The following is a 21,834-nucleotide window of genomic DNA, read 5'->3' as shown; positions in this document are numbered from 1 at the left end:
GACAATCTCGGTATCAACGTCCATGGTCTCGGGAATCTCTCCCTCGACTGAACAACCCCCAATCGCTCCTGTCAAAACAAACAAAAACATATCCAATATCAGTTTCCACATCAACACAAAGATATCAAAATCAAACTTACATCAACAACATGAAACAATTTGCTCATCTGCAATCAAAGTTCAAAATCCTATCATTTCATATCAACTTGTAACACAACTCAAGTTCTCCAAAAACCATATCAAAACTTGTAAAACAACTCAAGTACCAAAATCACATAAACTTGTAAAACAACTCAAGTTTCCCACCCATATCAGCTTGTAAAACAACTCAAGTTTCCAACCCATATCGACTTGTAACACAACTCAGGCTTTCACATACATTGAACTTAAAACAGAACACGCAACTACATCATTTTTTATCAACACAACAGATTGATATCTATACATAACCTGGAAAATTACACATCAAAACAAGTTATACAAACACTCATATTGGGTAATTTCATCAAAACACGACAGACAAACAAAACAAATTTTTAACTCAGACAAAACTGCAAAATTTTTCAGATGTGCTAAAACAGAACTTTAATGCGCTAAATCACCCCCCGCGCTAGACTGTCTTACCTACGCGCTAATCTACTTGTTCTATGCACTAGACTCTGTCTACGCGCTACTCTTTTCTTTCATTGCGCTAATCTACCTGTTCTATGCGCTAGACTCTGTCTACGCGCTACTCTTTCCCTTCATTGCGCTAATCTACTTGTTCTATGCGCTAGACTCTGTCTACGCGCTAGTCTTTTCCTTCATTGCGCTACCTAACCCCTCCTATGTGCTAGACTCTGTCCACGCGCTAATCTATCCCTCTTAAGCGCTACCCATTTAGCCCTATACGCTAGGTTAGTCCTACGCGCTAAACCCCCTTCCTTATGCGAACCCCGGCGGCTCCTATGCACTAGGTCACACCTATGCGCTACCCTGTTGACGCGAAGCGCTACCTAATACCTCACATGCGCTATTTTACTTGCACGCGCTAACCTAAAAGTTTCATGCGCTAACCTACGATTTTTGGACGCAACTCCTGAATTTAAACTTGATGCGCTACTTCACACTTCGCATGCGCTACTGTGGACCTTAGACGCGCTAAAACAAAATACCCAAACTTTGAAATTCAAAAAATGACCAAAAACGACAAAACAAAAAATCAAAAAGGGGTAAAAAACGTTGACTTACTGGTGGTCCACGCGCTACAGGCCTCCGGTACCTCCGAACGCGCTCGAAACGGTGTCTGTGATAGGGAATCGACATTTTCTCTCCAGAGAAAATTCTCTTTCTTCACAATCAACAAAGCACAAATGAACCTAAATCAACCCCTAAATCCCTTTTATAGGAGGAAAATGAAATTAGGGTTAGCCGACTGGCCCTGTAATATGGTCGCGGTCTCCCCTATACCAAAACAACTATAACTTATCGGGAGATGAATCAATCTGCACAATTTTTATATGTACGAAATCCTACACATCATACGAACTTCATCAAATTAAATAAAAAATTTTCAAAATTGATTCATCTCCCGAGGGGGCATCACACATCGAATCTGGGGCACAACTTGCAAATCTAAAGAGCGACACAACAAAAACTGCATTTGATCATAAAATCACAAAAACACATCATTTTCTTTGAAATAACATTTGCACACACGTCACTTCAAAGAGGGGCAAAATATAGACGTATAAAAATGACCATATTCCTAAATGAATATTTTATGTTCATTTCTCTACTTGATTAAATCCAATTATCCACATTCTTCTATTTAATTAAATAAATTATTCAATTTATTTAAATTAAATTCACTATACCATTTAATGAATAAATCATTTTATTCAATTAAATCCCCCTATCCACTTTTAATTAAATTCAAATTTAATTAAATAGTTATCCCAAATTAAATAAATCAAATTTATTTAATTACAACCAAATTGAATGAAAATCATTTAATTCAATTTAATCCTATTATCCCTCCATCCACTTGCAAAATCTCAAACCCCTTCCTAATCCCTTCTAGAATCTTCTCATCGCTTCTAATTAACCTAACCCTCCTCTAAATTTTGTCACATCCCTAAGCAAAGGGAAGTCACTTCTCAAAAACCTTAAAGTCTTTGATAACCATTGAAGGTTTTCAACCTTCAACAACTAAAACCCTTAAAGTCTTTGAAAACGATTAAAGGCTTCCAACCTTTAACCACTTAATCCCTAAAGTCTCCAATAACCATTAATGGTTAATTCAAACCCTCCCACATGGTTAAAATATTTGTTTTGACTCAACCTCTATCCAACCCAAGGGTCTCATCAGGCCATTAATGCTTTGACCATGATTATCTCTTAATCATTTGCACAAAGGTTTATCCTTGGATTAACTTTTAATCTAGTAGGTAAGCCTAACTTAGACTTGACCCTTATCCTTTAGATAACCATGAGGTCTTCTCAGGCCTTTAATGCCTCCAACCTCTTCTCTCAACCCAATCCTATGTTGACACATGTCACCATTTCATTGGTACAAATTGTGCACATGGATCCCCAACTTTCAAACCTGGCCCTTGATTAAACCTTTCAATCCTGACCATCCATTGCCCTATTTGTGCTATAAATAGAGCTCTCATTCCTCCATTCTTAACAATCATCTTTCAAATTTGAAGCATCACACTTATGCTCAAATTCTTTCAAGCTTTCATTTCATATATGCTCATCATTTAGCCTCTTCTAGATCAGGAATTAGACTAAATATGCATGTTAGAGTACTTCCTTTATCATTTTAGCTCAATCATAGACTAAATATAGTATGCTAGGATAGTATTCATACTAATCTTGTCATCTTATCATTTAGTTTATCACATTTTTAGCATCATACATAGCTTAATCTCTACTTCATACTAAAATCTATAAAAGCATCTCTCGTTCTCACATTTGCCATCCCTAAACCATTTTGCTCAGTGATCTGAGAGCAAAAACATTGGTTTGAGGGACATTGTGAGATAAAGAACCATGGGACCCTCCTTGGGAAGCTGAGTAACACTACGTTACTCCATAGCTTGCATCAAGAAGTCTTGTGTGTGTGTGTGGACTAGTATTTCATAATTTTCACATATTTAGTTTTATTCGCCCACTTTTCCTGCATACATTTCTGGCGCCCACCGTGGGGTCAACCCCAAATAACAAATTGGTTTTTGAAATTAACCTCTTTTGCAGACACGGGGGAAAATTGAAGTAGCACTTTCAGGTCACTGTTTAGCACATCCAATCAATAGAGTAGTGCATCCAACTCACTGTTTAGCGCGTAAGCTCTATTCTTTAGCGCGTGAAGACATTATCTTAGCGCATGACTCTTTCTAACATTTTTCTGTAGGTCTCGACATGGGCAAATCACAGAATAGTGCAGCCAATCACTAGAATAGTGCATAAGATTCACAGTTCAGCGCTTATAGTTTATCATTCAGCGCGTGCGATTCAAACATTAGCGCATAAAATTCAAAATTTTCTTGCAGGTCTCAGCAAAACCATAGAACAGCGCTTTGAACTTATAGAATAGCGCATTTATTGAACAGTATAGCGCATCGAACAATAGTTGTAGCGCATCCAGTTTCTGTTGTAGCGCATAACAAACAGAGGGAAATTTTAACATTGTAACCGAAAAAGAAATTTTAGACTTGGAGAAGTCCACCAAATCAGCTAACAAATTTTTTGTTTGCTTGCAGGATTCTGATAATTTCTTGCAGGTGGAGCGGGGACGCTTTTCGTTTGTAAAATTGATTTCTTTTGTTGACCTCAAAATCGAACATTTGCTTTGTTGACCATTTCCCTTTCATAAATTAGAAAATCATTGATTTTCCCGGATAAAATGAACATCATGTTTTGTGGAGCAACATCTCCACATAGATTTTCTTCCTTTTTCTCATCTTCTTCCTTTCTTTTCTTCTCTTCTTCCTCCTTTTTCTTCTTTTCCTCTTCTTCTATTTTCTTCTTTTCCTATCACGCTTTCTCCACTTGTTCTTTCTCTTGTTTTTCTTTTTCTTCTTTCTCCTTTTCAAGTTTCTCAGTTTCTGCTTTCTCTACCTTTTCTTTCTCTAATCTTTCTGTTTCAGCTTGCTCCTTATCTGGAGTGATATCTTCTATTTCTAGTGCATCAACATCAATGGGGTCATTTTGTTCTGCTATTCTTTCACCCATACTGTCAAAGACTTCATTGGGTTTTCTTGTGGATAGATTAGGCTCTTGTTTAGCCAACCAATTAACTTCTTGTACTCTTTGCATGTCAACAAAAGTTTTCACCTTCAAATGGGTGTCTTGTTCCACTTCAGAAAATTTGCCTTCGAGTAGCAAAAGTCTTCTTTTTTGCATAAAGAAAATTCCTTTTCTCTTATCAATGAGTTCAAACAATTATGAATTAGAGACATCTGGAAAATATTGAGCAAAACTTTTCTCCCTGATGTCTTGCTCCTTGTCAATAGCAATGTGCCATTTGTTGTCCAAACAATCATACAAGGATTTGGATGTAATAGATTTGATCTCAGAAGGTGACAAATCATTTATGCACAGATATTTAATGAGTTTTGTTCAACCTCCTCCTTTTCATTATCATTGAAATCATCAAAATAATCCTTTAAATCATTAAGGAATTTTCTTCTAATATTCTTTATGGTTCTTTGACAATGTGTCATAGGCTTGTAAGAAGAAATATCTAAGTTTATCGATGTAGAAATTGTAGGTACACTACCGATTGACTTCACTCTCTTGGTAGATTGCCTTGTCTTCTTTACTTCTACCTCTGACTTAGAGTCTTCTAGATCTGATGAGTGATTCTTGGTTTCCCATGTCCATTTGAACACCTTTGCCGGAATAGCCTCTAGTTTCTTTTTAGCAGGTGACCTTTTGGTCACTTTGGGTTTCGCAGTAGATGTAACTAGTGTCGATGCCGATGGTGCTACTTTACCTTTTATCTCCTTTGGTTCCTCACTATATTTGATTCTCTCTAAATAAGTACCTCTCCTCTTCTTTTTGGGATCTAGTGGTGAGGCTAGTAGGGTTTAGGCATATCCTGTCAATATATCATTTACCACCTCATAAGCCATAAGCCCAACTACATCTTTTCTTGGTTCAACTGCTTCCATTATGCATTCATCTATTTTGATGGTGAAATAGATGTCATCTTCATATTCTTTAACTAAATCACCAGATATTCTCATTCTTTGGTTCATTTTTAGTTTGAATTCACCAAAGTATTTGTTCAAGGTCTCTAGATATCCAGTTCCGACTGCTTGCAGACTCTCCTTTATTTGTCTGGTAACTGGTAGATCAGTTGACCATTCAACATCACTGACTCCAGGAAAGTATCTTTGAAAGTAGAAGAGTAAACCAATTAGTAATTGACCAAACTTGAACCTTTGAGTTTTATCTGATTTGATCGACTTTAGGTTCCCTAAGAGTCGATTCTTCATATAGGTACATGGATCACATTCTGCGTCATCCTTCATCATTCTATAAGCAGCATGCACCATGGCTGAAGGAACAAAATTTATTCTGCTAGCATAAAATATTATGTACCCAATTACCATACATGCATATTTCACTAAATCATCTTTAATGGTATTGACAGTCATTGATTGTTGATCACTTACTAAACCGGTGAGCTTCGTTACTTTCATTTTAGGGATTTTTTGAAGAACGGGCACTTCCCTAATATTGCAGAATCCGGTCATGACATGAATTGCCTCCAGTGTAATGTCATGTGTTCCTTCAAGGTACATTTTGTCACCATGAACCCTACTGAGGATAATCTTGATGTGTTCCTTGGTAAAATATTCAAGAAAGTAAACTGCATTGTGAAATTTCTTCTTCTCTATTATGCTATATTCAGGTTTAATCTTTTTATCATTTCCATAAAATAGACTCAGCTGGGAGTGAATTACTAGGGACCCTAGGTCTTCTAGTTTATAATCAATATATCCTATATCATCACCTTTGACAATGACTTCAGCGGGAATTTGGGATAGGGCATTGTACCTCATCTTAAGAAGCTCAGGTGTGTCCTCAGGTTTAGTAGAACTAGAGGCGACATTTGATGTAGATGCCATACTAAACTGATTCCAAATGATAAGAATGTTTCAAAGAGAAATACCTTTATTCTCCAAGCTTTAGGGTTTGTTGATGACAAGAAAAACACACTTCTCCAGATGCTTGATTACCACTTTGACTTTCACACTGATAGTATGAAACGGTTGTGAGATTTGAGTGCGATTTCTTTCTGTATTCTTTCGAATGTAAGATGAAATGCTCTGGTTGCACTACTCAACTTAAATGAAGTTTCTTGGCAGCTAGGTAAGTAGAAATGATGAGAAAAGTCCCTTTTAAACTTGCTCCCACCTACCATAATAAATGCATCACTTATTAGGGTTCAAACCCTAATTTTACTTTTTACCGCTTGAATTCTTTTGTCTGTTGATAGGTAACAACTATCAATAAAAGTGCCTAACTGATATACTCTGGGGGGTTCTAAATATTTATACTGATATGCTCCCCCTAAGCTTTTTGAAGCTCAGTTTACTGATTCAAAGATTTCCACTTGGTGCAGAAACTGGTTCATCATGTGACTTCACCTCAGATTTATTTTTCCAAGTTTTGTCCATATCCGCTTGAACGGTTTCAATATCAATCTTCCCTTAAGTTTTGATTGGTATGTTTCCTGATGGATTCTTTCTCAGTCTACATGCTCTGGTGGTATGTCCAGATTTGTTACAGTGATAACATACCATTCCAGGTGTTCTTCATGGTCCAGTATTCACATTTCCATTCTTCCTTATGCATGTTGTAGCATTGTGACCGCTACCATGACAGATTAGACAAGTTTCTCTCCAACTAGTTGCCACTTCACAATAATTTGATAGGTGGTCATGGGTTCTGTACTAGTTTGGGTTTTGGTTTATAAGAGGTTTAGGAGTAGCTCCATTGGATCTTGGTGGATTATTTCCAGAGTTGTTGATAACTGAGCTGCACTCAAAAGATCTATGCCCAAACTTGTTGCATGCATAATAATGACCATTAAATCTACTAGGTCTAGCCACATTATTTTGAAAATAAGGAAAATTATTGTAAGGCTTGCTCCTACATACATTTGCAGTATGTCCTTCCTTAAGACAGTTAAAGCAAACATGTTTAAACTTTTGCTTACCTATACTTTCGTTGTTGTTCTTAGGTGTTGATTATTTCTTCAATGCATCACTCTTGGTTCTAGAGGTCTCACCTTCTTCATATTTAGAGAAATCAAGTCCAGTGGTATCCTTTAATGGTTTTACTGATTCCAATTTTTGTCCTAACTTGACAGCACTCCGGTTGAACTTAGCAAGTATTTCTTTGGTCTCAGCAAGTTCCTTGGAAAGAGCATCATTGGTCTTCACTAAGGTTTCATTTTGAGAGATAGTTGCATTTAGTTCAGCTTGCATTTCTTCTTTCTCTTCTTTACCATCCTGTAGATAGGTGGTAATGGTGCCAACTTCTTGCTTTAATTTAAAGATCTCATGCTCATTGTCCTTTACCAGATCTTCAGCTTTTCTCCTATTTTCCAGTTCTTGACTCATCCTGATAGTCAGTCCTTCTAAATCCCTCCTTAGGTTAGTTTTGGATTCATTTAGTTCCTCCACTTCTCCAACTAGGGCATCCATTTCTTCTTCATCAGAGGAACTATTTTTAGTAAGTTCCATCAACTACTTAGCAAGCTCTCTTCTCTTGGCTAAAGAGGCTTTAAACTTGATCTTGAGTTCATCATAGGCTTTCTCAGATTCAGCCAAACGGTGAGTGAGTTCCCTCATGCTGTATTCTCCCATATCTCCTTTCAGATGGTTATACTTATGGAAAGGTTGGCTTTGATACCAATTGATGAATACTAAGAGGCGGGGTGAATTATTATACCTTAAAACTTAACCAAACTCTTAAACAATTTCCCAGCAGACCAGTGTAGTAGCTTAACTAGTAAATTGGTTAAAACATAAACAAAACAAATAACAAATAAAGAATTCACCCATAAAAGCACAATCACCATAACACAAGATATTTTGACGAGGAAACCCATATGGGAAAAACCACAGTGAGTAAAGCTCACAAGTCAACTATCTGCATAATAATAACTAGACCGGTTAAAGTTAGACTGTTTAAGGTCTTACAATGTTCTTCACCAGAATAGATCCTATTAGGAATCCAGATCTTTCTTAGGAGATAAGTCTTGTCAAAGACTACCCTGTTAAAGGATTTTAGATCCACAACTGTGAACCACCTTGTTAGATGATTTACAATAGGCTTGGCTGGGCCTACCCGGTTAAGGGTTTCAGACTTGTCAAAGATATCAGTAATCAACAAGTGAGTGATCTAGATTATAGCACAGAATGCTTGATTAGATCCCTGATAACTCCTTGTTAATGCATTCAAGCATTACTTCAGTCTTCTATGCTTTCCACTCTTCAATCTCAATTATGAGATACCTTTTATCTCAAAAGATTCTCACTTAAATACTTCTATTCTCTACTTAAAACCCTAAACATGATGTCCTTAAATAGGAACTTGATTTCATGTCGGTCCAATATAATTAGATTACAATTTCCTAGGTACAGTGCATCTAAACACATTTGGTAACATGACATAGAAACATCGCTAAAGTGTTGGTGGATGATAACTCATCACACATTACATATATATATATCGGTTAATTACATATACCAATCACCGCTTAATAGGTGAAGATTGGAAAACTTGATCATAGTCAATCTGATCAAAAGATTGACTGTTGCTCGGGGTCTCTATTACGCTTGAGGTCTTCATACCACTAGACTGATAAGCTTCTCCTTTCAAACACTGATAGTCTTCAATCAAATAAAGACTATTCATACAATACCGGTTAGAACAATTACCGATTGAGAATAATACATTCATCAAATAAGTGTCTGTCCATCAATGACAATCACAACTAAACATCATCAAAATACCAACAGTTTATGGTATCCCTATAAAGGTGATTTTACTTTGGATGTCTTAACTAATGTTGATTGTTCAGGTAATGTGGATAATCAGAAAACAACAATCAGTGGAGCTTTTCTACTTGGAGGAAGATTAGTGGCATGGACGAGAAAGAAACAAACTTGTATTTCTGAATCTATAACTGAAGCTGAGTATGTAGCTGCATCCATGAATTGTACGCAGGCAATATGGATGAGACATGTTCTAGAAGGATTCAAGATAGATATGTCAGAATTGGTGACTATCTATTGTGATAATACAAGTGCAATCAACATTTCTAATAATCTTGTACTTCATTCTAGAACCAAGTACATTAAATTGAAGTATCACTTCCTAAAGGAAAGAGTTCAAGAAAAGGAAATGAAGATGAAATATGTGAAGAGTAAAGATCAGTTGGTTGATGTATTTACTAAGCCCTTATGGAAGGCTACCTTTGAATTTATTAGAGGTAAACTAGGGGTTAGACCCCTACAACGGAAGAACTAAAATGATGGAGATCCATCAATCTTGTGGATTTCATGTTTATTTTTCACTAAGGATTGAAGAAGGCATATCAGAGCTAAACTAGTACTGAATCCAACATATGAAGATGCTATTTTATGCAATACATTATCATTGGATTTAACCATCCAATTGTAGTCAGTGTGACTCCCATTTTGTGATTGAGTAGTGAGCTCTAGGCAGCTGGCCTTTTTGCATGTGTAGACTCCATATTGTACACACATACTATCTGCAGTAGTATCATTTGATTGTGGGTAAAGCTTCCCACCATGGTTTTTCCCCTTACAGGGTTTCCACGTACAAATATTTGTGTTATGTGTTGTGGATGTTATTGTCTTTCTATTTCATGCATTAATCTTTACCAGTACTGCAATTAACTGATAAAACTGTCTACCAGCATAAAGTTTGGTTTACCAAGATTAAGCATTAAGTTTTGGTTAAGTTAATTTTGGTTGAATTTATTGGACAACTGATTCATGCCCCCCGACCCCTCTCAGTTGTCTTCGGGACCTAATAGATAATTTGATCTAGCATTCTACATTTTGTCGATATGATATGCTCATGTATGGGAATAATGATATGATTGATTATATTGATTAGAGTGATAAGATTGATAAGAATTGATAAGATTGAGGTCAAGTTAGGTTTCAAGAATGACACCTCTTGTATTAGACAATGATGATCAAAGCATTTGGTTTCAGGAATGATATATCCTGTATAAGACATGATAGATGATAGTTAGAATAATCATGAAGATATGAAAGTGAAGAAATATTCCATGATGATACAATGATGAATGTGATTAAATGATGCTGATGATGAAGTTATGCAACTAAATGCATGATTAAATGATATGCAACTAAATGCAATCTAAATGCAAATTAAAATAAAAATGCAAATTATAATGTTAATGCACCTAATGCAATCTTTAACATGGTACGATAATGTATCTAGTGCAAAGCTTAATATGCATTATCGTTCTAAATGTTTCCATCTATTGTGATCAAAGTGCTAGTGCTTCCTTTGTTTTCATCACCGGGCCTTGATTTGTTCAAATTTGATACAAGGATCATGGTATAATTGAACCATAACGATCTGAGTATAACCTGCATGAGTTTTGATATTGCAAGATGACACAAGCATCAAGGTATAATTGAACCAAGATGACTTGAGTGTTACTTGCATAAACAGACAAGAGTTAACCTTTGTCCCATAGAAATCCAAAATTTCCTCAGAAATATGCCACCTGATTTCTTCATAGGACAAATTTGCATGGTAAAAGGCTTCACTCACACATAGCAGACAAATAAAACATCACATTCCTTCTTTGTTTCTCTAGTTGTTGAGACATCCTTGGGTCACTTAGGAGATATGATAAGCAAAAAATTTACAACCATAAGTAAGCATGCATGCTATTGGAAATGTGTTCTTGTCAAGTAAAACATATTGCAAATAGATCTTTTGTTCAATTCCAATCGGTTTAATTGCATGATATCTAGTCTTCTTGCATTTTCCTTGTCATTTATTGGTTGTTATGATCCTCGTTGTCTTGCTATGTGTTTGTTTTGATGTCGAAAAACCCTCAAGGTGAAATTCCCATAGTGAGGTAAAAAACCTAGCCCCACTCTAGATAGTAATAGATATGGATATGTATAATTGATCACCAAGCCATGGTGGGATATGATGCAGATAACTGATCAGATGATCAAGGACAGTGACTATGCTAAGTATGTCTGAGATTGATACTATGTGTATAAGCGTTCTATGATGGCTATTAGTTTAGATCAGATGGATCAAAGACAGGATGCGAGTATTAATAGATAGAAGAGTTGTTCTCTCACAAGTGGTGCTTGTTGCCATGTTTCACCATTTTTTTTTATTCTACTTTTGATTTTTTGATTTTTTTTTTTGTATTTTTTTTATGTTTGATATTTTTTGTCACAAGGTGCCTATTTGCCAGGTTTTCACCCTAATGAAGCTTTTTGATACTTATTTGATGTTTTTTCCTTTATTTGCTTGATCTGTGCATTGGATGAATCGAGTGTATAATTTCTTCAGATGGATGTTGTTGGTTAGTTCATCAAGCACGTCCCCTTTTGAAGTTGACAATTGATATGCTCCTGATCCATATGCTGATATGATGAAAAATGGCCCTAACCAGTTAGGTTCAAACTTCCCCTTCTTTTCTTGATCTTGCTGATTTTTGGGATTTTCCTTTAGGACAAGATCACCAATTTTGAAATCCCTTGGGATGACTTTGTGATTATAGCTTCTACACATTCATTGCTGATATGCCTTGAGATATTCAAAGGCACATTGTCATTTTTTATCAAGAAGCTCCAGTTCTTGTAACCTGTTCACTCGATATTCCTCATCTAGTATGAGGCCCTTCAAATATACTCAGAGAGATGGGACTTCTACCTCAAGAGGTAGAATTTCTTTTGAACCTTACACCATTGAATATGGTGTAGCCCTTGTAGGTATTTGGATACTAGTCCCATAAGGTCAAAGTGCCACATTGAGTTGTACATGCCAATCTTGACAACATCATTTACTATTTTCTTAAGGATTTTCAGGATTGTTTTGTTTGATGATTCTTCTTGGCCATTCCCCTGTGGGTAGTATGGTGTGGAGAAGCAATGTTGGATTTTGAATCATTTGCATAGCTCTTGCACATCTTGATTCTTGAAAGGATGTCTGTTATATGTGATGATGGAACTAGGAATTCCATATCTGCAAATGAGATAGTTTAGGATGAATGATCAGATCTACTTTCCTTTCATAGTGGTCATCGGGACTACTTCGATCCACTTGGTGAAGTACTCTTTGGTGGTGATAATGAATTTATGCCCATTTGAAGAGGAAGGATGAATATTTCCTACCAGATCAAGTCCCCATTGACATAAAGGACAAGATGTGGTGAAAGGTTGCAGCTCCTATGCTGGTGCATGTATTAGGTTACCGTCAATTTGGCATTTAGGACATTTCCTTGAAAATTGATAGGACTCTCTCTCCATTGTCGACCAATAATATCCCATTCTTAGAAGTTTCTTGGCAAGAGTAGGACCACTTGAATGCATAACACAAATACGTTTGTGAAGCTCATGTAAGGCGGAGTCAGATTTGTTATGATTGAGCATCGAAGAAGAGTACCATCTAGACCTTAGTGGTAAAGTGTGTCAATGACTAAGGTATAGTGGGCGGCTTGTCGGATGAAACTTCATTTTTGGTTACGAGATAGGTCAGGTGGGAGAGCATTGTTTTTGAGATAGTCGTAGGTCTTCCCATATAGAGGGGAATCAAAATTTGTAAGAGCACAAATGACTTGGGATGTGGAATTGTCATAGACTAGGGAAAACAATTGCTCCACCAAGAATTTGTAATGATTTTGTTTATCTAGAATTTGTAGAAGTGAGGCAATAGTGGTCCTTGCATCGGCAACTTTGTTGTCCAATCTTGGAATCTGCTCAAAGGTGATGTGCATAAAGTATTTTTTGAAGTTATCCACCATTCTCTTGTAAGGCATTATCTTATCATCTTTTGTCTGATAGTCATCATTGATCTGATTGATAACTAATTGATAATCCCCATAGACTCTCAATTCTATGATTCTCCATTCTATAGCGAATTTGATTCCTGTTACTAAGGCTTTGTATTCAACAATTTTATTAGTGCATGGAAACATTATTCCTGTAAGATCTTGGAATTATGTGCCCCTCTGGAGTGACGAACATGATGTCGACACCCAATCCTTTTTGTGTATAGGATCCATCAAAGTATACGGTCCATTTCTTGGGTGTGATAGTGATCACATCCATATCTGGAAATTCCACTTGTAGTGGTTGTTGGTCTAGTAGTGGTGCTTATGTCAGTTGATCTGCAATTACCTATCCTTTGATAGCCCATCATTCTGTGTACTAAATATCAAACTCACTTAGAATCATGACCCATTTAGCTAATCTTCTTGTGAGAGTGGCCTTGCTGAGTAGATATTTTAGAGGATAAATATTTTCTACCAACTTAATTGTGTGGGCTTACATATAGTGATGGAACTTTTGAGAAGCAAACACCACTACCAAGAAATCCTTATTGCTGAATGTATAATTGAGTCCTTATCCATTCAAAGTCCTACTGTTGTAATACATATCCCTTTCTTTTCCTATTGGATCTTCTTGTGCTAGCAATGCCCCCAATGATACTTATGTTGTTGAAATATAGACAATGAGTGGCTTTCCCGCTATTGGTGGTACGAAAACTGGTGGATACATCATATATTGTTTGAGCTAATGGAATGATTATACACATTTGTCTTCCCATCTGAAAGGTATATTCTTATGAAGCAGATGATTGAATGGGAGACATTTGTCTCCCAACTAAGCTATGAATCTCTGGATGGATTGTAACCGACCTTGCAAAGATTATAATTGGCTAATGTTTTTAAGAGGTGGCATTTCCATGATAGCCTGTACCTTTGTTGGATCTACTTTGATGCTCTTTTTTGATACAATGTAGCCCAACAGTTTGCTAGATGTGACCCTCAAGACACACTTCTTAGGGTTTAATCTGACCTTGAATTGCTCCAATCATTGAAAGATTTATCTAGGATGCCCAGGTGTTCTTCTTTGGTGAATGATTTATCTAGCAAATCATCAACATTATCCTCCATGAAGGTATGCATCATGTCATGGAAGATCATTGTCATGGCTCTTTGATAAGTTGCACCAACATTTTTCAAGCCAAAAGGCATGACTTTCCAACAATATATTCCCCATGGACAGGTGAATGCAGGTTTATCTTGATCCTCTAGGGCTATTCTGATTTGGTTATAGCTTGAAAAACCATCCATTAGAGATAGAATTGTGTGCTTTGTTGTTAGATCAACAATAGTGTCGATGCTTTGTAAAGTAAAGTTGTCCTTCGAACATGCCTTGTTTAAGTCTATTCATATTATGGATGTGTTGCATTGGTTTTGTCATTGATGTCAACACTTATCTTTCTAGAGATTTTTGGTTATGTTGAACCAACACATTATGTTCATCGACAAGTTCAGTGACTTATGCACAGTCACCAGTATCTGGTTCACCAGCAGGTTATATTGTTCACCATCACTAAGGATGACTTGTTATCAGTTGGAGATTACTTGGTTATGTCCAAGACATGGTTTGGACACTTGTTTTGGTAGTTTGGTTATTGGTCTCATCGAGTTGGCATATTTGTTGTTACCAGCAAATTGGTCTAGGTTATGGACCGGCATGCATTATCTATTACAGATCAACACGACACGTTATAGAGATGATTTATTGATTTGTTATTATAGTAAATGCATTCAACTGATATGATGCATCTCATATTGATTCATTTGTAATTGATTTTATTGTAATATTCTTAGTAAGCCAACCTACACATTTGTTCTTAGGTTTTGGTATATATGTAAGATCTCATTTATGAGATTATGTGAAGGAGATGACATAAGGTATTATAAGGTTGTGATATTCGGTATATGCGAATACATGCAGAGATACTCACACAGACATCATTTGAAGACTGAAGGAAGGTTTCAAGAAGACAATCAGAGCTTAACTGGTACTGAATCTAGCATTGGAGATGCTACTTTGAGCAGTAAATTATCATTGGATTTAATCATCCAATTGTAGTTAGTGTGACTCTCATTTTGTGATTGAGAAGTGAGCTCTAGCCAGTTGGCCTTTCTGCATGTGCAGACCCCATTTGTACACACATACTATCTGCAGTAGTATCATCTGATTGTGGGTAAGGTTTCCCACCATGTTTTTTCCACTTATAGGGTTTCTGCGTACAAATATCTAAGTTATGTGTTCTGGATGTTGTTTCTCTTTTTGTTTCATGCATTAAGTTTCACCGATATTGTTATTAACTGGTAAACTGTCAACCAACATTAAGTTTGGTTTACCAGTATTAAGCATCAAGTTTGATTAAGTTATATTTGGGTTGAAATTAATAGACAGTTGATTCACCTCCCCCCCACTCTTAGTTGCCTCTTGGTCCTAACAATTGGTATCAGAGCCTAGTCCTCTTTTTGTAGAAGTTTAACAACTTGAGGAGATTCTATGGCAACTAACTATTTCAGCAAGGAAAGTCTGAAACTTGATGGAACTAACTATGGTATATCGAAGATTAGAATGGAGACACATATGAATTGCATTGGAAGAGACATATGGGATGTTGCAAAGAATGGCTATGTTGGTCCTACACAAAGTCAACCTAATCCACCAAACTTGGCTAAAGATCAGGAGAATGATTGCAAAGCAAGAGAAACACTTTTGAGCACATTGTCAGATCAACAAATCATGGGATTATCCAGCTAAACTACTGCTAAAGCTATCTGGGATAAATTGGAGATATTTAATGAAGGTGATACAACTCTAAAAATTGCAAAACTAGAATGCTTCTAGTTAAGCTATGAAAATTTGAAAATGGAAGAAGATGAACGAATTTCTGCTTTTATGGAAAGAGTTAATGAAATTGTTTTCTGTATACAAAGTTGTGGAGGATCCTTAAGTGAGGATAAGATTGTTTCTAAATTTTTAAGCACATTGCCACCGACATACAAAAGGAAAGTAACTACTATTAATGAATTGAGAACAATGCCTAATACATCAGTATCTAGAGATACTTTGGTTGGAAAAATTTCATCTTTTGAGCTTGAGGAATTTGGTCTTGTTGCTACAATTAAGACAAATTTAGCCTTCAAAGCATCATCATCATCTACATCATCATCATCATCATGTGAGAAATCTGATTGGAAAGAACTTTATGCAAAACAACTTGAAGACATCATAAAGGAAAATGAAGAACTCGAAGAACTTGAAGCACTATTCATAAGGAAAATGCCTAAAGGTCTAGTTGGAAGTAAGTATGAAGGTAAGGCACCATTTAAATGTTTTTACTGCAAGAAAATTGGTCATATGGCATCTAGGTGTCCCGATAGACATGCAAGATTGAGAGAAGAAGCTAAAAGAACATATAAAACTAACCCTGAATATTAGAGATACAGATTTAAGAAGAATAGAGACAAATCATGTTACTATGCTGATGAAGGAGTTACTGATGATTCTGATGAGGAACTGGTAGAAAATGGATGGAATTTTGTTGCAATAACAAAAGATCAACTGACACCTACTATACAACCGTTAGAGCAGGCCCTGGCAGCTAAAATTGAAGAAAAGGATGAATGGATCATTGATTCTGGATGTTCACATCATATGACTGGTGATAAAAGTAAATTCTTAACTTTTCAGAAATACAATGGAGATCTAGTAAGATTTGGGGATGATAAAGCTTGTTTGATCAAAGGAAAAGACACTATATCTTTTGATGGTAAGCACAATAATGACAACATTTATTATTTTGAAGGTTTGAAGCATAATCTTTTGAGTGTTGGTCAATTAGTTGAAAAAGGATTTCAGTTACAATTCAAGAATGGTAAATGCAAAATCATGAACATAACTGGTTTGGAAATTGGAATCGGTAATCAGACTAGAGATAATATCTTTCATTTGAATAACAATGAGAAGACATGCTTGATTGCACATATTGATGAAATTTGGTTATGGCATAATGGACTTTGTCATGTAAATTTTGATTGCATTGTAAAGATCGGTATAACTAAGGCAGTAAGGGATTTACCTAAGATTGTAAAACCTCATAATCCGGTATGTAAGGAATGTCAATTTGGAAAGCAAGATATAAATTTTTTTAAGAGTATTCCATAGAAATCCAATAATGTTCTTGACTTAATTCATACTGATCTATGTGGTCTGACATAAGCTAGAAGTCTACAAGGAGATAGATATTTTATGCTAATCATTGATGATTATTCTAGAATGTGTTGGGTTACTTTTATCAAGGAGAAATCAAAAGCTTTTGGGAAATTAAAACTATCCAAGGAAATGGTAGAGAATGAAACCGGTAACAAAATTAAATGTTTAAGATCAGATCAAGGATGTGAATTCACATCTAAGGAATTTAATACATTCTATGAAGTGAATGGAATTAGAAGACAACTATCAACACCTTAGACACCCCAACAGAATGGAGTTGTGGAAAGGGAGAACAAAACTATTCTGGATGTAGCTAGAACCATGATATCAGAAGCAAACCTATGTCATGTTTATTGGAGAGAAGCGGTGAATATAGCGGTTTACACTTCCAATAAAGTTCACATCAAAGGTGAAAATGGTAAGACCCCTAATGAACTATGGTTTGGTAATACTCCTACTCTTAAATATTTCAGAATATTTGGAAGAAAATGTTATATTAGAAGAGATGAGTATGTTGGTAAATTTGATCCTAGAAGTGATGAAGGAATATTTCTTGGTTATTCATCTAAGAGAAGGGAATATAGATGTTTTAATAAAAGATTGCAAAAAATCATTGAGAGTGCAAATGTGATGATAGATGAACAATTCAGAGGGAATTCAAGATCTATAGATTCTGAACCGGTAATTGAGATGATCATAAATGAACCTACACTAAGTGCACCGGTACAGAATATTAAACTAGTCACACAGGCATCATCAGACAAGTCCACGATGATTGAGGAACAACAACAAGTGAACACACCTAGGTATGTAAGATTGAATCACTCTAAAAGTCAGATAATTGGAAATAAGTATCAAGGTGTAATAACAAGAGGAATACTAGCAAATGAAGAGGTATGCTTAATTTCTCAAATTGAACCAGCAACTATTTTTGAGGCATGTGAAGATAAACATTGGATTAAGGCTATGGAAGATGAATTGGAACAAATTGAAAAGAATAACACATGGACATTGGTTCCCTAGCCTAAAAACAAAAATGTAATTGGAACTAAATGGGTAGTCAAAAATAAACTTAATGAAGATGGTAAGGTAATCAAAAACAAAACAAGATTAGTGTGTAAGGGATATTCACAAAAAGAGGGAATTGATTACAATGAAACCTTTGCATCAGTAGCTAGAATTGAGGCAGTCAGACTATTTCTTGCATTTGTAGCACACAAGAACTATAAAATATATCAAATGGATGTTAAAGGTGTATTTCTAAATGGTGATCTTGAAGAATATTTTTACATTGAACAACCTGGTGGATTTTCTTTGATAAATGACAAAGATATCATTTGTAGGTTAAGGAAAGCTTTATATGGATTGAAGCAAGCTCCTAGAGCTTTGTATGCTAGATTGGACAAATATCTTTTGAAGCTTGGTTACACTAAAGGTAATGCTGACAGCAACTTATATTTCAAAGTGACTAATGATGACATCTTGGTTATTGAAGTTTTTGTTGATGATATCATTTTTGGAGGAGAAGATGGATTGTGTAAGGATTTTGCTAATAAGATGCAGGAAGAATTTGAAATGTCTATGATTGGGGAGATAAAATTCTTTTTAGGATTGTAGATTTCATAGACTAATAAAGGTATATTCATATGTCAATGAAAGTACTTGAAGGAACTACTAAAGAAATTTGGTATGGAAAACTCTAAACCGGCAAGTACTCCTATGACTACAACTGATAAACTATCATTGAAGGATGATTCAACCCTTGTTAATCTAACGAGCTATGATTTTATGATTGGAGGTTTACTATATTTGACACAAAAAAAACCTAATATTATGAATGCAGTATGTACTTCTTCAAGATTTCAAAGTAATCCTAAGGAAAATCATGAATCAAGAGTAAAAAGGATTTTCTGGTATCTACAAGGCACAACAAATCTTGGCTTATGGTATCCTAAAGATAAATTTTTTGATTTATGTGCATACACTGATGCAAATTGGGCAGGAGATGTAGTTGTCAGAAAGAGCACCACCAAAGGAGCATTCTTTCTTGGTAGTAGATTGATTTCATGGTTGAACAAGAAACAGAGTTGTACATCATTATCAACAACAAAATCAAAATATGTTGCATCAGCAACTAATTATACTTAGGTATTATGGATTAAGAAAATGTTGAAGGATATGAAGGTAAAATACAAAGAGCCTATAATCATTTATTGTGATAATTCAACAATAACTTATATATCAAAGAATCTAATATTTCACTCTAAAACTAAACATATTTCTATCAAATACAATTTTCTGGAAGAGAATGTTGAAGCAAAGGAAGTAAAATTGGTTTATGTGTATACTAAAGAGCAGATTGAAAATATCTTTACAAAGCCTTTACCTAAAGAAGCCTTTGAATATCTCAGAGAGTAGCTTGGGGTAATACCTTCACCAGTAGAGACTTAGATAATTCGAGATTGCCATCAGATGAGACAAAAATTAACAGAGAAACCTTTTTCCATCTTTTATTGAGGAGAGATACTTCTCAGGGGGAGTAGTTGGATAAGTTAGTATTTGTAATTAGTTCTATGAACTGGTTGTATCTAGTTTTTGTATTGCTTTGGTATTTGATGTCAAAGGGGGGAGAGATATCTATGGAAAAACAAATTATTCATTGGGGGAGAGATTGTTACTCTCTGCATTTGTATTTTGACTTCTGGTATTGATCTCTTTGGGAGATTGTTGGCTTTTGGTTTATTGGCATTTCTTCTTTGGCACTTGGATGGTTTTTCCATCTTGTGTTGCCATCAATGCCAAAGGGAGAGATTGTTGGTATTATGGATGTGTTGCATTGGTTTTGTCATTGATGTCAACACTTATCAACACTTATCTTTCTGGAGATCTTTGGTTATGTTGAACCAGCATATTATGTTCATCGACAAGTTTAGTGACTTATGCACAGTCACCGGTATCTGGTTCACCGACAGGTTATATTGTTCATCGGTACTAAGGATGACTTGTTATCATCTGGAGATTACTTGGTTTTGTCAAAGACATGGTTTGGACACTTGTTTTAGTAATTTATTTATTGGTCTAATCGAGTTGGCATATTTGTTGTTACTGACAAATTGGTCTAGGTTATGGACCAGCATGTGTTATCTATTCTAGATCAGAATGACATGTTATGGAGATGATTTATTTATTGGTTATTATTGTAAATGCATTGAGTCAACATGATGCATTGTAGATTGATTCATTTGTAATTGATTTTATTGTAATATTCTTAGTAAGACAACCTACACATTTGGTCTTAGGTCTTGGTATATATGTAAGATCTCATTTGTAAGATTATGTGAAGGAGATGACATAAGGTATTATAAGGTTATGATATTCGGTATATGGAAATACAAGCAGAACTACTCACCCAAACATCATTTGAAGATTCAAGGAAGGTTTGAAGAAGACAATCAGAGCTTAACCGGTATTGAATCCAGCAATGGAGATGCTACTTTGAGCAATACATTATCATTGGATTTAATCATCCAATTGCAGTCAGTGTGACTCTCACTTTGTGATTGAGCAGTGAGCTCTAGGCAGTTGGCCTTTCTGCATGTGCAGACCCCATTTGTACACACATACTATCTATAGTAGTATCATCTGATTGTGGGTAAGGTTTCCCACCATTGTTTTTCCCCTTAGAGGGTTTCCACGTACAAATATTTGTGTTATGTGTTGTGGATGTTGTTTCTCTTTCTGTTTTATGCATTAAGTTTCATCGGTATTGTTATTAACTATTAAACTGTCAACTGACATTAAGTTTGGTTTACCAGTGTTATGCATCAAGTTTGATTAATTTATATTTGGGTTGAAATTAATAGACCACTGATTCAACCCCCACTCTCAATTGCCTCTAGGTCCTAACAAGGTCTCTAAAGTCTGTGCATATTCTAATACTTTTATTCGGGTTTAGAAATTTGTACAACGTTTGAGATCCATTCAGAATAGTCTATAGGTGAGATGAATCCGACATCTTATTGTTAGGATAACTGGTGGACAACTGAGAGGCGGGGGGGGTGAATCAGTTGTCAATAGATTATATTAATCAAACCACTTTATAACCTTTAACCGGAGCACATAAACATTGAATATAGGAATAGCAGAAATAAATACGAGTAAGCAATAAAACTTAAGAATGAAATAAAGAATTAACACAATGATTTGTACGTGGAAAACCCGGTAAAGGGAAAAACCATTGTGGGAAGCCTAACCATAGCCAGATAATATTTCAGCAGAAAGTATGTGATACAACAAGGGGCCTACACATGCAAGAAGGCACACTATCTAGAGCGTATTGCTCATTACAAAGGAATCTTACTACCTACAGAGAGGTTATAACCACCTCAATATAATTGGACAACAATCCAGAAGAATGAACTACCAGTGATAGCATCTACCATGGTTGATTACTGTCCTGATTAATCTCAATACTGGAGGC

Source organism: Cryptomeria japonica, chromosome 6 (assembly GCF_030272615.1).
Source record: "Cryptomeria japonica chromosome 6, Sugi_1.0, whole genome shotgun sequence".
Lineage (NCBI taxonomy): Eukaryota > Viridiplantae > Streptophyta > Pinopsida > Cupressales > Cupressaceae > Cryptomeria > Cryptomeria japonica.
Note: the sequence above shows the minus strand (reverse complement) of the source record.